Source organism: Melospiza melodia, chromosome 1 (genome assembly GCF_035770615.1).
Source record: "Melospiza melodia melodia isolate bMelMel2 chromosome 1, bMelMel2.pri, whole genome shotgun sequence".
NCBI lineage: Eukaryota > Metazoa > Chordata > Aves > Passeriformes > Passerellidae > Melospiza > Melospiza melodia.
Window position 1 is genome coordinate 5,560,664 of NC_086194.1, and position 16,707 is coordinate 5,577,370.

The following is a 16,707-nucleotide window of genomic DNA, read 5'->3' on the forward strand; positions in this document are numbered from 1 at the left end:
CCCTGAGGCTCCTGTGACTCCAACAAAGAGGATGCTCAGATTTTTTGGGCACAGCAGCCTCATGGCATGAGGGGTGAGCCAGGGACATCCCTGCAGGGCAGGCAAGGCTTCATTCAAGTGGTTTTGGTTTTGGGCCAATTGTGCCAGTCAGTCCCATGTGAAGTATTGTGGTAGAGGGAGCCAGCCTTAGGTTAAAAATAAATCTCTTTGGTGATTAACAGGCATGGCTGGGGGACTCCTGAGCACCATTCATTTCTCAAAGCTTGAGTTCCCAAATCAGAGCAGCTTTGTCCAACTTGCTTTTAGTGACACATCCACTTGGCTTTTCCAGGGGGATTTGCTGCTGTTCACATTGCAGTGACACAGAGGTATTTATGGTCTTAGATTTCTGCTTATCTGATCCACCCCTGCCCTCCACACTCCTGGTACGGTGCCAATACTGAAACATTTTTCCTACCTCTGTGTCCCCCCAGAGGAGGTAATATCCAAACACAACAAAAACCAGGTAGGTCTCCCAAAGAACTTATGGAGATTAATTTTTTTTCAGTTTCAGCTGCCTACAGCAGAGGCAACACAGTGATTTATTCTTTTGGACATGGTTTTCAAGAAGAGAAGTCTTTATGGTGTTTAATGCAGCAGAATACAGCATTGCTGTGACCATGTCACCAGGGCTAAGGAAATTTCAAGTGGGACTCTGGCCACTCTCTGAACTGCAGCAGGATCTGAGTTACTGTCCCACAGGGCCTTGCTGTTGGAAAATAACGTAATTGGCTTTGTGCAGTTTCCAGTTTCACAGAGAAAGGAGCTGTGAGAGCACGCAGGGTACCGGGGCTGGCTTTGGGAGCCTGATAAATGCAGCAATCAGCACAGAATGTCTGGCTGTGCTCTCCTCCCCTCCTGCCTGGGCACGGCACCGTCGGGGGCTGGGGCTGCCCCCACCCCTGGGAAGCCTCTGGCTCCCTCCCCCCGGGATCCCAGCATGGCTTTTAACCCAAATAGCTGACCTTTCATTAAAGATTACCTATTTTTACTGCTCCTCGCGATGGGAAGAAGAAAAGGCTGAGGTTTGCAGAGGCAGTTCGAGCCAAGCTGGGATGTGGGGATTGGGAAATTACTCAGGGCAAGTTTAAAAGATTAATTTTTTGTTAAATTAAGGTAGTCCCCAGTTAAGCCTGGACATTATTCCATTTGGTTTGCTGGTAACAAAGCAGGAAAGACCCTGGTGCCCAAGGACTATTGGATAATGCTGCGTCTGTGCTAGTAAGTCAGAAGTGCTTGAGACTTGGTTGTGGACTCTCAGACCACAAACACAAAAGGCCCTGTGTCCATTAAACCCCTTTAGGCTCTGAAATATGGCACAGACATGAAAATTTTCTCTTGGGAGTGGATCTTGGCCTGTGTTAATCTGCAGACTGTCCTGGGGAGCTGTTTGGGGCTGGTGTGGGGTGGAAGGGCTGGGGCTGTGCTGCTGGAGCTGCTGCCAGGGCCAGTGCCTAGGAACACACCCAGCACCAGGGGACTTGACATGAGCCAGACTCATGTCCCAGCCCTTGGTACCAGGGGAAAATGAGGCCCAGAGAGATGGGGACACCGAACAGAGTCCCGAAGAAAGTCTGTCAGAGCAGTGTGTGGGCATGTGGGGCCAGCTGGGGGAGAAAGTCCATCCTCAGGCCAACAGCCAGGAGATCACAGCTTTCCTGTCTTGTCAGACTGCCTCACATCCCCATTTGCAAAGCAGAGGTTGTCATCTTGCCTTGAGTGCAGGGCTGTGAGGAGTCAGATACAGCAGTGATATGCATCATACAGGCCATATCTAGATTAACAGGTAATTGCTACAACTAGATTAGCAAGGCAGCAATAGGAGAGTACAAGGAGAACAAACAGGCTGGTGCTGTGGGCTCAAGATCTACTCCAGGTGCAGTCCACAGTGGTTACTCCAGGTCAGATTTATTCCACTCACCTACACTGAAAATCCCCACCCTGACCAATGTTTGAGGCTGGCTGAAGGACCAGCTACTCATTTATTGCCTTACATTCCCAGGAGGGGTTGTGACAGAGCTGCTGGTTCCATTTCCACTGAGGAGGAGAAAAAAGAAGATAAAAAAATATTAAATTGTGTGCATCAGAGCTGTTTGCAAACTGGATCCCTCTGGAGTGGGGGAGGCCAAGCCAGAAGCTGCTATAAAACAGAATTTTTGCTCTGAACCAAAATGCCAAAGCAGAGGCAGCCAGAAGCACCTCGGGCTTAATCCAGCATTCAGCAGAAAGGTTCTCATTTACTGCAGCTCTCCCTGAGTCAGGCCCTGAGGGTTTGTCTGTACACAAAAATTAATCTGGATTAGGATGGGGCAGGAATTTAAGTGGCTCTTCTGGAATAACTTCACTTCATAGCAGACAAGCCTGTGGATGTTTGGTTAGGAAGCGTTGTGTTACATCACATTTAGGATGATGAAATGCATTCTGAAGAGAATGTCCTTGTGGTATTTGGTCACAATTACACAAAGAACACTCAAAAACCCATCCATTTCCTGCAGGAGGAGAAACAGAGCTCCCTGCACACTTGGAGCTCTTTCCAGGGCTGACTTGCCAGAACAGCCCAAAGGGGTTTCATGGTTCCTCTGCTTCCATTCAGTGAAAAAGTGCCCAAAACCTCCCATGCCCAGCACAGCAGCTCCCCTGACAGCAGTGGGCAGGACAGGTGGAGCATCAGCCCAAACTTGTATGTGGCTGCTACTTAAGACCTGTGCCACACACACTGGCTCACATAGAAGCACTTCAGAGAATCAGTTCAGAGCCCTGTCTGAAATAATAAATCCTGCACAAGGGTGGCTCTGCATGGATGCAAATGCTCCCTCTAAGTGACCCTGAATTAGACCCTCCTGTAGTGCAGCTGGGGCCTCCTTTCCAATATCTGCAGCTCTCCTTGCTTTGAGAATCACACATTGAGTGGAGGAAGAGTAAATGATGTCATTAAGCTGGACATAACTGAGCAGAGTGATAAAAGCATAACCCCTGTGATGGTGTTCACAGGGGTCCCAGGATGAGGGAAGAGACAAGGATCTGACTCCATGTTTCAGAAGGTTTGATTTATTATTTTATGATATATATTACATTAAAACTATACTAAAAGAATAGAAGAAAAAGTTTCATCAGAAGACTGGCTAAGAATAGAATAGCAAAGAATGATGACAAAGGCTTGTGTCTCAGACTCCCTGTCCAAGCCAGCTGACTGTGATTGGCCATTAATTACAAACATCCAACATGGGCCAATCACAGATGCACCTGTTGCATTCCACAGTAGCAGATAATCAATGTTTACATTTTGTTCCTGAGGCCTCTCAGCTTCTCAGGAGGAAAAATCCTAAGGAAAGGATTTTCCATAAAAGATGTCTGTGACAAATCCCCTGAGGGACCACCAGGCCTCCTTATCCCACTGCCCAGAGGACAGAAAGGCAAAAAATGCCTTCATAGATGCGAGCTTTCCTCCTGCACTGAATCCATTTTTTCATCCAGGACTTTTTCTCTCACCTGGCTGCTCTTACACAGTTTTATTTCCAGCCAGGTTTGAACGGCCTGATAAATATTTCTGCCAATACACACCCGCTCCCAAAGACTCTGTTTGCACTCAGCTTGAGTTAATTGTTCATAAGCAACAGTCCATAGGCATAAAAGTTTCATGTATTGGTTTTTTTTTTAGCTCCCTTGCTATCTATTCTGCGAGGTGATAACATTGGTTTCTCTCTGGCTTTATCAGTCTTGCACAAGGACAAACGAGGAGCAAAAAGGAACCTCCCTTCTCTCCCGTGGAGTGGAGCCTGCAATCAAGCAGCCCAGGCAGAGGAACAAGCCCTTGTCAGTCTGTATGCACAGCCTGGCTGGCAGAGTACATTTTCCTTAACATGCCTAATCCCACAAGTATGTGGTGGCTCGCTCTGCAGAAACCTCAGCTTTTCAGGTGCTAGAAAATATGCATGTTCCATGTTACTTGATAGTTTGCTCACATCCCTGCCCCTTAGGGGTGAGCAATTGCTGACCCTCTCAGCTTCAACCTACTCTGAATGTACCCCCCCAGCCAACACTGCAAGGAATAATAATGTACTTGTGATTTCTTTACATTTTTCTGCTGTAAATCCAGAAAATGAGACCTGAATTATTCTTTTCTGTTTGCTGTGGCAGTCATGCAGTCCTTGATCCCCAGCAGAGTGACCTGTGTATGCTGAGCTTCCCCACAGCTTCCTGGGAAGAGCTGGTGAAGCTGGGGTTTGATAAAGGAGCTTATCACAACCACAAAATAAAAAGTTATCATTGCAAAGCATAGGTTGCAATGGTTCCCAGGTCCAACCCTCCTCGGGGGTAGAGGGGAACTGAATGAGGGCCCTCCTTGTGGGTGGGAAGGATTTTCCCCCTTCTTTGAGGTTTAACAAAAAAAAAGTGTTTTCTTTCTGGGATGAGATGGAAGAACCAAATTGCCGCATTTTTGTAACCTCATGAAAGGGCTCACACAACTGCATCCCACTTTGCACAACAGTCACCTGCCCTGTGCAGACCAGCTCCATCCCCTCCACTGTCATTATCTCCCCCAGCCAGGCTGCAGGATGAACTGCAGTGTCCCTCATCTCCTTTTCTTCTGGAGCCGTTCCACTCTGTATAAACACCACTCATTGATGCAGCTGTTGGGAGACTTCCCACATCCCAGGGGAGTGCTCCAACCACAAAATTACCCTCACCCTTGCTCTCGTCCAGTGGGTATTTAATTATTCTTACAAAGTGAAGTAATTCCAGCTTGAAGAAAACAAGAGGCACCCGGGTCAGAGTACCCCATCATTATCACAGTAGGGAGCACTCTCCTAGGACATGAGATTTCCCAATCAGATGCTGAAAACACCGGGGGGAGCTGGGAAATGTTATTGTTTTCTCCTCCATTTTGTGAATAGTTCCTCAGGATTCGTGAGAATAACAGAGTTTGAGATAGATAATTATCTGTATGTGTATGTTTCTGGAAATGCTGAAATGAAATGCTTCAACATTTCCAAATTATTATTTTTTTGCATTTAATCCAAAAACATTTGAGAATATGCATCATATTTGGCAAATAACCGTGGCCACCCTGAAACCACATTTTTAGCAAATAAATGATTCACTGAGTAAATTTAGCTCATCTTAAATGTCTATTTATATCACAGGGAACACACCCTGTCACTGTTGGGACTTCACCATGTTGAGTACTATCCAGAGCTCACAGCCAGACGTGCTCTACCACAAACAGCCTGAGAGGGAAAAATAAAGCCCTGCCTATTTGCTTTTTGCAACAGCACACATGTCAGCCTCTGTCTCAGAAGAGCTACCCCAGATAGCTATATAAACCTACCCCAGATACCTCACACCATTTTGGGGCTGACAAGCCCCAAAATCTTGCCAATCTCCTCTCTGCCACCAGCACAGCAAAGCCATCCATCCCTTTTTTAGTCCCCTTTCCCAGAACAGAGCCATCTCAGAGAAACCTTTGCCTTCCACTGGCAATATCCTGTGAATGCCGAATGGGTTAATCCCCTTTAACCAGCATCCCAGTAATGAAAGGTTTCACTCTTTGTCACCTAATGGTCTTGTGTCTAAAATAGAAGCCGAGCTGCCTTCACTCCGAAATGTTTTTAATCATTGTGGAATAAAAACCTAGCCTGGCTAGTGCCAACCAAAGAGATGTTTGTCTGCTCAGCAGATTTTATCAAAGCTTCCTTGATGTCTTTGCCTTTGTAATGCTAAGCACTTCACTGTTTGGCACATTTAAAGTAGGATGCGGTACATGTGAAGCATTTCACAGAGTGATGATGTATCGAGTGTGCTTTAGGAAGTAATGAAAGCAGCAGACTCATGATTTTTGAGCTTTTAATTACTTATTAAGTGGCATGACATAAAGGCTACGGGGGAGATTTTTTTTTTTCAGCATCCAACTTATTGGCTTTGAAGTCGGTGCCTAAATACCCTTTGTGCCTTTGAAACTTTCCGTCTGCTCGCAGGGGAACGTGCTGCTGCTCTGGGCTTTGTTTCACGCTGACCACATTTGTTCGGGGGAGAGGAGCCCAGGGATGGGAGCCTGCTCAGACACAGGTCTGTGCCTTTGCCATGGTGGATAAAGATGAGGGACAGGCTAAATGCCTGTCCTTTGACAAAGGATAGAGAGAGAGGGCCCTCAGCGCAGGGCCTGGAGCAATGAGTTCTGACCTGGCCTCAAAAATGCCAGCACTACAGGGGGCAAATAACCATGGCAGCCCCCAGGGTGCTTTTAATGAGCTGAATCACAGTCCCAGTCCAGCTCTCCGTCACTCACAAGGCACTGGCACAGCTGGTTTTAGCAGATGTCCCCTCTGACAGAAAGCACAGTGGTGGGCCTCGCCACCATCTCCCTCAGGCCTGGTGTCACCGCTGTGACAAGAATGCCAAAGCTTCGGGAGCAATAAAGTCAGAAAGAAGAAAAGGCCCTCAGATTCAGGTTTGGGGATTTGTGGGTACTCACAGCTTGCCTTTTTTTTTTTTTTTTTTTTTTTTTTCTTTTTTTTTTTTTAGCTTATTCTGAAGGGAAATACTTTCTTCCCACTCATTCTCGTGATAAACCAGAAGCCTGTGGCCTCGTTTTCTGCGAGGATGGAGCCAGATAAAGTATTTTTCATGAAACCAGATCCTTCCCTCCCCACCTTCTCCAGCACCCATTGTGTCACAAGATGTCCCAGTGAGCAGGGATCTCTTTGCTCAGCCAGCAGGTGACCCAGCAGTTACAACACCTCTTTTTAACAAGTCCCGCTGATTCCAAGAATGCCTCATGGACCACAAATCCAAGATGCCCACTCTGGCTCCAGAGGCTGCTAAATTCCTAGGGGTCATGTCAAAGCTGGAGCCAAATACATGGGGAGAAACTCACCCTGCAGCTGCCTAAGGCACCCTCTCCTCCTCTGGTCTATGGAAAAGAGGTGTCATTCTGACATCCTGAATCAGCATCAAATGCTTCTTTCAAAGAGAAAGAAAACAGGGAAAATAAAGAAGAAAAAGAAGGAGCTGCTCTGCTGAAAATCTGCCCTCTCCACTGATGGAGAAATGCAGTGCCAAAAGTGTAATATGTGTATTTTTATCCCCACTGGAGGAAAAAGCAAAGCCACAACTTCCCATGTTCAGTAAGTGACCAACACAAACATACAAGGGCTCGAGTGCATTTTTACCCCCTGGAAAAGTTTTCTTTAATTAGGACAGACACAGTGCTCAGTCAAAGCAACATCAATGTCCAGGCACACAATTTGATTAACCCACTTCTTACAATCTTTGCTACTTGTTCAGATATTCCAGAGGCGAAAAAAAAAAACAAAAAAAGAATGGGAAAGACTAAAATTCACTATCCACTATGTTTGAACAGTTGGGGATTTTTTCTTTCAATCATTTTTTCCCCCAAAGAATGACAAATACCAGCATGATGCTTTTTTAATTTTCTGAGTCTGCAAAACATTTTCTCTAACTGGATTTTTCTCAGTACTGGTCAGATCTGCACAGAGTCATCTGGGCAGGCAGCTGCAAGGGGATTTGGTTCAGGAGTGGAATGACTCAGGCTGCTCCCCAGTATCACAAGCAGGACATGAAAGGGTTGTGTCCTGGTATTTCCCTGAAGGTTTATTAGGTCATATTATTTAAAAAATGTACTGCATAAAACAATAATTAGTTTTTTTTAAAAAAATCCTGAAGTCTGTATTGCTCATGATAGATTAATTTGCAGGCATATTTTAGGTATAATTATTTTGCATTTATTACTGCAGGTCCAATAAAGAGCAGAGGTGAATGCTGTCAAAAAAAAAAAAAAAAAAAGGAAGGCAGAGGGCTGAATATTAACATCTTCATTTTACTACTGGGAGCTAAACATCAAAGGGACTAAGGGCCATGTAAAAAAAACAATTTAAGTTCAACATAAAGAGCCTGTAGAGTCCATTTAGCAGAAACCCAAGGCTGAAGGTGCTGTGAGCATTTCACTTTTAGTTTTGCAGTATTTTCTGGGACCCAGGGTTTTCCCTGGACACAGTCAGCTGGAAGTGTCCTGGGGTTTAGGTCATGATGAGTTCCTCAGCATCCAGAAATGAGCCATTCCTCTGACTAATTCCCTAGTGGGATCATCCCACCCACTCAGTGCTCCATGCACAGGACAATCCTGCCCACAAAACTGGGCACTGATGTCCCTTAAATCTTCCTGTGGCATAAAGCTGGAAATCCCAGGAGGTGGGAAGGAGGTGTTTGATGTGCTCCACAGCCTGAGGACAACCTCAGCCCTCTCCATCCCACCATGTCCCTCAACAGCAGGTCACCAGGCTGGTCTAGGGGGGGACACTGCTCATCCTCCTTTTAAAATTGGGATGTTGCATATGAAACAAGCGTAATTAGGTGCAAAGGAGAAAAGAAGTGGTGGCTCTTTGCCCCTTTCACCAGATCTCCCTAGACTTGTGGGAGAGCTTCATTTCAACAGGAATTTTGGGATCTCTCCAGTTTCAGTCTCTAAAGATTAGGTGTCACTATGGCTTATGTTGAAATACGGAGGATCCTTTATCCGAGCCCCAAACAGCTTCACTTCTTGTCATAAGTCAGTGGCACATGAGGGACTGAAAGTCACAGCTAATGTGGGGGAATTTCTCTAAATTTGAATCAGGAATTTGTCCTCCTTCACTTGTGGCCCACTAACAACCTTTTTTTCTGAGGCTCCATCGTAGCACTGGGCTTGTCAATGCCATTCTCTCACTTGGCACTTTCTTAGTAATATTTATGTAGTGGTTTACTTGTTGCTGAGGGAAGAGAAGTGACAATTTCCCCCAAAAGCAAAGCCTGAAGGAGAAGTTGTCCTTGGCACAGGTTGGAGGGGTTGGTGTCATGGTCATGCCTGTCACACTGCAGGTCACGATGGTGAAACCCACCCAAGGTGGTGACACGAGCTGAGCTCTGCTGCAAGTGAGCAGGGGCAGTGGGAAAAGTTGGAAGTGGCTTTGCCACACCCTCTTTTCACCTTTGCAAGGAGCAGTTCAAAATCACCCCAGGAAAGCTGAATTTTTATCTATTTCTCAAAATCTGAGGTGTTTATGTTTCCTTAAATGCACACATGCAATTCACACTATGAGGATGTTCCATGAAACAATTTGGGCCCAAATTGTATCCTAGCCATGTCCAGTTTCATCCATGGTAGCTCACCAAGAGTCACTCCAGATCAGCATCAGTGTAGCTAAAAGCAGGATCTGATTTTCATCTCTCCCAATGAAATAAGAATTAGAGGGTTTAGACACTGATGAGCTATTTTATCACCCAGTTCTCATACCAATATGGAGGATGAGGGATCCTGTCTATAAAATAATCTAATTATGTTTATTAGAACAATGTATGGTTTAGTGGGTGTCAGCTGGGAGCAGCTCCTCAGTCAGGCCAACTGCCACGTGACAAATGAACATAAACGAGTGAGATTGCTTGGTGTTACCCATGGCAGGAGCCTGGAGCTCATCAGAGCTTTGCCTGCTCCAATCCCCTGCATTAAATGTGGAAAACCAGGAGCGTGCAGCCTACACGTGTGGGAGAGCGTGTGCAGGAGGGAAGGTGAACCTGGCATCGCCTTCACTGGGTATTTAAAGAGCTGCAGAGACTCCAGAGTAGTTTCCCATGTGGACACACACATATGTTCACACTCCTACTCACTTCAGCGTCTCTGAAATGAGAGTATTTTTTTTTTTCCTTCTGAGTTGGTTCCTCTTTAGCGGCATTTGAAAATGAGCTGTAAGGAAGGGACTGCGATTCCAGAGAAATAGTCTGGTGCAAATGCTTCCTTTAGATGGCTGTATCCAGGCAGCATCACCCAGACTAGTCACCCCCACCTGACTGGCTGCTAGAGACACTGAGGTCTCGAGCACAATTCATCTCCTCCCACAGCAGATGACTGAAATATGGCAGGGGAGCTGTGCCCCAAAGTGCCCATTCCTCTCCACTGCCCATGGGTGTGTTTGGTGTGTTTGAGCAGATGATTCATATCAAAAGTGCCCTTGCAGGGAGAGATGATGTGCAGATCCACATGGTCTCTCAGGAGAGCCCAGGCCATGCTTCCCTGCCCAGACCCACCTTAAAATCACAGAATCACAGATTGGTTTGGGTTGGAAAGGTCCTTAAAGACCATCTTATCCAACCCCCCTGTTGTGGGCAGTGATACCTCCCACTAGAGCATGTTGCTCAAAGCCCTGTCCAAGCTGGCCTTGAACATGCCCTGTTGGAACAATAACTTGCATTATTTGGTCCTAAAATACATGAAAGCCTTTACCAGTCCTGTTCAGGGCTTTTGTGTTCACTCACATTGCTGCTGTGTGAATTCCCAAGCAGACAAGCTTTGCATAGGGTTCAGTATCCCCAAAATCTTCCTCTGAGGAGATTAGTTATTTTTTTAAATAAAGACAATATTAAAAAAGGGTTCAGACGAGACAGGATCTGGAAGTTCCCCTCAGCCCATGTGCACATACAGTCGAAGAATACACAATTCACATGAGCAACACCTGGAGATAAGATTACACAGTGTGGGCGAGCATCTGTAATCCTCCACTCTGACCCACAAAGAGGGTATCTTTTATTATCCCATCTCGAGGCTTTCAGCTTCAATGGGCTGTGGTTTGTACATCCACAGGTTTCTGCCCCGGTTGTCCTGACTGCAGCCAGGGGCTGATGGGGCAGAGCTGAGATTTTGAGGGATTTATTTTACCAGGGCATGGGGTGATAGGACAAGGGGGAATGGCTATAAATGAAAAGAGAGTAGATTTAGATTAGATATTAGGAAGAAATCCTTTACTGTGGAGGTGGTGAGGCCCTGGAACAGGCTGTCCAGAGAAGCTGTGGCTGTCCCATACCTGGAAGTGGCCAAGGCCAGGCTGGATAGGATTTATAGCAACCTGGGCTAGTGGAAGGTGTCCCTGCCAGTGGCAGGGGGTAGGACTGGATGATCTTTAACATCCTTTCCAATCCAAACTATTCCATTGTGGGATCTCAGCACCTCAGGACTGATGTACCGAGTCACCGAGACCACCCTTGGGGGGCTCGGAGGTCCTGGAATGTTGCCAGAAGTGTCTGGTGGCTGGACTTTGATCCTGCACGGGAGACAACACCTGTATGAGGATGGGAGGATTTCACTGGGTAAATGGTGAAGGGATAAGTTAATTAGAGAGTGAAACACAGGGTTTAGAATTTTGGTACAGGGGGGTCTAGAGAAGTAAGATGGAGGAATTGGGGCATGTCTTGTCCTTCTTCTTCTTGGCCTCCATCTTCTGTGGTGGTGGTGGCACTTTGGGATTGGTTCTTACTAAAAGTGCACTGGTCAATAAGGGTGAAAGGTATTGGGGAAAATAGGTAAATATCTTATACGTAGTTTTGAGTATAAAGATAAGTGACCACCCTGGGGGCTCTCAGTGTGCTCATGGCTGACATGCTGTGAGGACCTCTGTCGGGCCGAGAGAAAATCTTGTAGATAAAAACTAATAAACACTGAAGACCGAGAAAAAACCTGAAGACTCTTCTCGTCCTTTGGAGCGTGGGCTGCCCAAGGCCATCCTGAGCCTTTCCAGGCCATAAAAACAGCTGAGAAAGAGACATTCCATAATTCCACATTCTTTTAAGGCTTCTCCCCTCAGGATGCATGTCTGCAGCTGGGGAGGGGGACCCTGCAGCTCAGTTTGCAGGGTCAGATATTTGCAGAGGAATAATTCAGCATCATCTGAGAGCTATTAACTCAACATTTAGGTGAGAGCTTTTAAAAGAAGCTGAGTGCACCGTAGACATTAAGGAAACCTCACTGTCTGTGCAGGCTCAGTGAGAGTCCAGAGAACAACTCCAGAGCAGGTGAGGAGGCAGCAGCCAGGCCAGGGCCAAGCCTCCTGCCTCTTACCCCGTGCTGCTAACCACAAAGCATCCCCTCCCCTTTGTCAGGAAGGCTAATCCTGTAATGTGACTCTTGAGCAACGCTGAGGAGCCTAAATAGAACTTCATTCCAAAATAGCGCGTATGAAAATGAAGATAAGGCTCAACAAGTTGTAACAGATGCCTGTTAATTAGTCACTGCAAGGCACTTTCAAATGCAAGCTGTGTTTGGTGCACCAGCCATCCACAAAGCTGCTGTCCCCTCTTTTCTCCAGGCTTGAGTGAAGAGAAGGGATGAGCCTGGGCACCCTCATGTCCCTCAAACTCCCAGCCTGGATGCAGCTCCTGCCTTTCTGACACTGGGCTCAGCCCAGCATTGAAAACGCAGGAATTTGGGTTTCATGCTTGCACACAAATCCCAGCATCAGACAGTTCTATTTGGTGCAGGGCAAACTCAGGAAAAATCATCCAGGACTTATGTACCCTTATATAAGCACTGACAGCACACACTTGTATCATTTTATTACTTTTGTCTTGATACTTGCATTTTATCTTCATTTATATCTCATATTTCTGAACCCAGCAGTAAACAGTTTTTCCCTCTTTCATAACCCTTAATGACACGGGTTCCTTTTTTTCTCAACTCTTTCAGATTACCATTTAAATTAACTATATAAATCAGGCTCTGGCCTCTATTACACGAGAAAACAATTGGGTTCTGTTTAACTTAGGAATCTGCAGTGTTTATAGATAGACAACCCTGAAGGTAAGTTACTAAACTAGTTTCTAGTTGCATTGATCTGTTGCCAGAATACATAAATTATTAACTGAGAAGTAACTCCAGAGAGTGTTGTGTATTTAAGTTCATATTTGGTAGGGCTGGGGATACGTGGCTTGGCCATAAGTAGACACCAGAAATATTAATCACTTTCAAGTAGAATTCTATATTTTAATTGCCGAGAGGAGACTTCTTTATTTCAGTGTCTGAGTAAGAAACCGTTCCCCTGCTTAATTTAAGTTACTGCAGTGCAATCCTATGGGAAAACTCCCACTGATTTCCCTCAGGACTCCAGCGTTGAGTCCATGGGAGTTTGACCATTTATTTTGGTTGATCAGAGTGCCCAGACCCCTCTGCCACCTAAATCTGCCTCCCTTGAACTCCAGCTACTCAAAATTTAGTGTTGTGTCACTGGAGCACTATGTGGAGAGTGAGATAATAGTGTTTTCCTCCCAAAACGACACGAGGCACTCAAAATACTTGACAGTGCCAAGGTCCGGGTGAAGAACACTCTTTTCTGCTCTTTTGTGTTAACCAGGAGGCTGACCTGAGGTTAGCTGTCCTTCAAAGCATGGAGGGTCACAGAAAAATCTGAATTAGTTCCTTGCTTGACTTTTTGAGGACTAAGACAAATCTTTTCTTGAAAATCAGGGGATGTCACTGGGGCACAGCACGTGCCCATCGAGAAGCACAGACTGAGAAAACACATTTTCTCTTTATCATCCAATTCTCTTTAATTTCTGGGGTGTGGAACTTCAATCCTCTGGAGGTGAATAGGACAACATGTGGCATCCTGGCTGCTCCATGGGGCTGTGAGGAATGCAAGCTGTCTGCATGCCACTCAGCCCCTGGGTGGATTCAGCACTAATTCCAGCTTGCCTCTCCCACCTCCTTGGAATAAATTCCTTCCCAGCTGAGCTGCGCTGTGGCCAGCAGCTCAGGGAGAAGGGAGGTGACAGCCTGAGCAGGCTTGGTCCCAGCTGGGCAGGTATCACCCCATGCTTGGTCTCATCCTGGAAAATCAGGGAAATTTAACTTTGTCCCCACAGTATGGGGTGTCAACCCACTTCCCACACAACAGGGAGAAATCCAAGCGTGGTGACTGCCACCAAAAAGAAATTTTCTTGAAGGAAGAGGTGCCTCATCCCTCTGTTTGCAGCAGGTCCACCCCAGAGCAGCTGAGGGAAGAGCAGGAGGGACATTTGCATGGGCACCAAGTCAGGATTAAACAGCCACATCCAGCCACATCTTGTCCAGGCACCCACGTACAGCATCCCTGCTGTGGGAGAAGGGTGTTCACCTTTTGTATAATCTTCACCCACGCCAGGAGAAAAGCACCTTTTTGGCTGTGCAGGTGCCACAAATATTTTTGCAAAGCCCTGTGGTTCTTTGCAGTTCAGTGGGAGCTTTAAACTCGTTAGGAATTGGGATTTTTTCTGCTTCAGAACTGAAGTATGAAACCCATGGCCTTTGTCTGCACAGTACCTGAGGTTGTGCCATCCTCATGTCTGGATCCTGCTGCCTCTGGAGCTGTCATTGAGCAATGCAGAGGTGAGGTGTGGATTTCAAATGGATTTAAGCGCTTAAGTAACTTTAGGCAACAAGGATAGACAGATTTACAGGCTATCACCCAGGAAGTCCACAGAAACTCAAGTAAGGGAGCTCAGTTAGATGATGTGTGACAGCTCTCAGGGAAACTTTTCCTCACCAGTGGTAAGACTGGCAAATTTTGTGAAGCTGAGTGCTGCAGGAATCAGTTTTGGATGCCCTGCTCATTTTAGGTCCTTTATGTCCAGGCCCAGTCTTCTGAGGTTTAGCATGGAGCTCTGAGATTAAAAAGAGAAATGTCTTTCTGTATTAGGCATCTGTGGTTCCTAGAAATCAAAATAAAATTGACCCTGCATATTTAAGAAATTCAAAGATTTGGCTTTGCAACCCTAAAAGGCCCACAAATTTAACTTGATCTGGACATTTTTATTATGCAATGGTGTGGATGACATCTGGACTGAAGTGTTGTTGCCAGGGTTTTGTGTTTTAGTTCTATTCCTCAGCAGCAGCAATGGGACCAGGTAAAGTGGAAAGTTTTGTGTTTGCAATTCTGAGTATATTGGTAGATACCCCCTTTGTGACTTTCTGCAAGTTACTTTATCCCTCTGCAGAAGTTCTCCCAAATAAAACAAGGGGGAAAAAACCTTTCCCTGCACCAGGACCAGCTTCTGAAGATGCTGTCAGGATGTGAGAGGTTTAGAGGCCACGCAGATGGGGAATGGTCCAAGTGCTAAAATTCACTTGCTGTGACTGAGGTGGAGCTGCAAATGTTGATGCAGCCATGAAGCTGGAGACAAAACTGATACAGAAAACCTGAATATTGTGACAATTTCTGTATTGATCCTCCTCTTTGTCTCCCTGAAGTGCAGCAGCAGAATTGTGTTTAAGAGCCATATCTGGGGAGCTTTTGTGGTAGTGAGTGAGCAGCCATCTCCAAAGATAAGGGGCAAGGCAAACACTCTGCTCTGTGAGCTGCCTCTGCACACAACTGTTCTCTGCCTCATAACCTATTAATGACCAGATGTTAGAATTTATTTATTTTTCCTGAAAAGGATTCTGACAGCATAGAGGCTTTAGAAAAGAAGGGAAGGGAAAAAAAAAAAAGGACTACTCGTTTAAAAATTCCTCTTCTCCCTCCAGTTTTTAAAATGCTTTTGGGTTGCTGAGCTGTGAAATATGATGTCTTTTTAAGAGTTCTAAGATTTTTGCCCAGAAGGAAAAAAATACTGTTCAGGTTTGTCTCTCGAGGATTTAATGATCACATTGTAAATTTCTCTGGAGAAATGAAATAGCAGTCGGTGGGTAATATCCCATCTAATGCTATTTCCCCCTCTTTTCTCCCTCTAAGGCCTAGCCTCTCTCTTCAGACCTCTGGGATTTTCTGCATAATGGCAGGATGAAGAGACACAGGGTGATGTGCCCTTCACAAACCAATTTAACACATTCAAATATTATTCCTGCTCCAGCCTAAGTGTTCCTACTTGATCTAAACCCCTCTGTGCCCTAAAAACAACAAAGCCAGAGCAACTGAAATAAGGGAAATTTTGAATAAATAAATAAATCAATAAATGTATAGTGTGTATATATGTATATACACACATATATTTTGTGTGTGTGTATATATATATATTTTGTGTGTATATATATATTTTATATATATATATAGTGTATAGTTGGTGTATGATAGTCCAAACATCTTTGCTCCTGCATCCCAGCATGTTTCAGAGGGATTCATCTTTGACTGGAAGGACACAGGTACTGGAGAATAATGATTTCCATTTTCTCCATCACCTCTGTGAAACCAGCCTGACTCTTTGCTCAGAGCAGCCTACATGGAAACCTGTGAAAGAATGAGGCAAAGGGGTAAAAAGCTAAAAAGCTGTTGTTTGTTTAAACATCAGCCACCAGCCATGGAATCAGACACTCACAGGGTATCCTGAGCTAGAAGGAACCCACAAGGATCTTTGGGTCCAACTCCTGGCCCTGCACAGGACAGCCCTAAAAATCCCCGAGTTCAGCTGCTCAGCTCCATTCCTGGACACAGGCAGAGCAACAAGAACCCTTTTTGGAAACTGTGGGGTTTTTTCCCCCAGAGTCACATGTAGAACAAAGGGAAAGTCCATCTTTGGGGTAGAAACACTCATCTGAAAATGACCAAAATGTTTTAGTGCTGTCCTCCACGCTTTATTCACCTAAACCCTTCTTACCATCTTTAGGCTTACAGTTTCTAGCTCTGATGTTGGCTTTTCTGGGAGCCATGTGTCTTTACCCACCTTGCGCCCAATTTTCTGTCACAAATACTACAAGACAAGGAGGAAGGATTTATTATTTGCAAGATTATTGGTATCCTTGGGCTGAGGTGTCTCCCAACTTCAGGATTTATGCATTTTATTATTTCCTAGCCACCAGCAGTGTGTGACTCTCAGCCCTTTGTTTCCCAGGCACCTTCAATGAAAAAAAGCACAAGGCTCCCTTGTTATTTGGTTCCT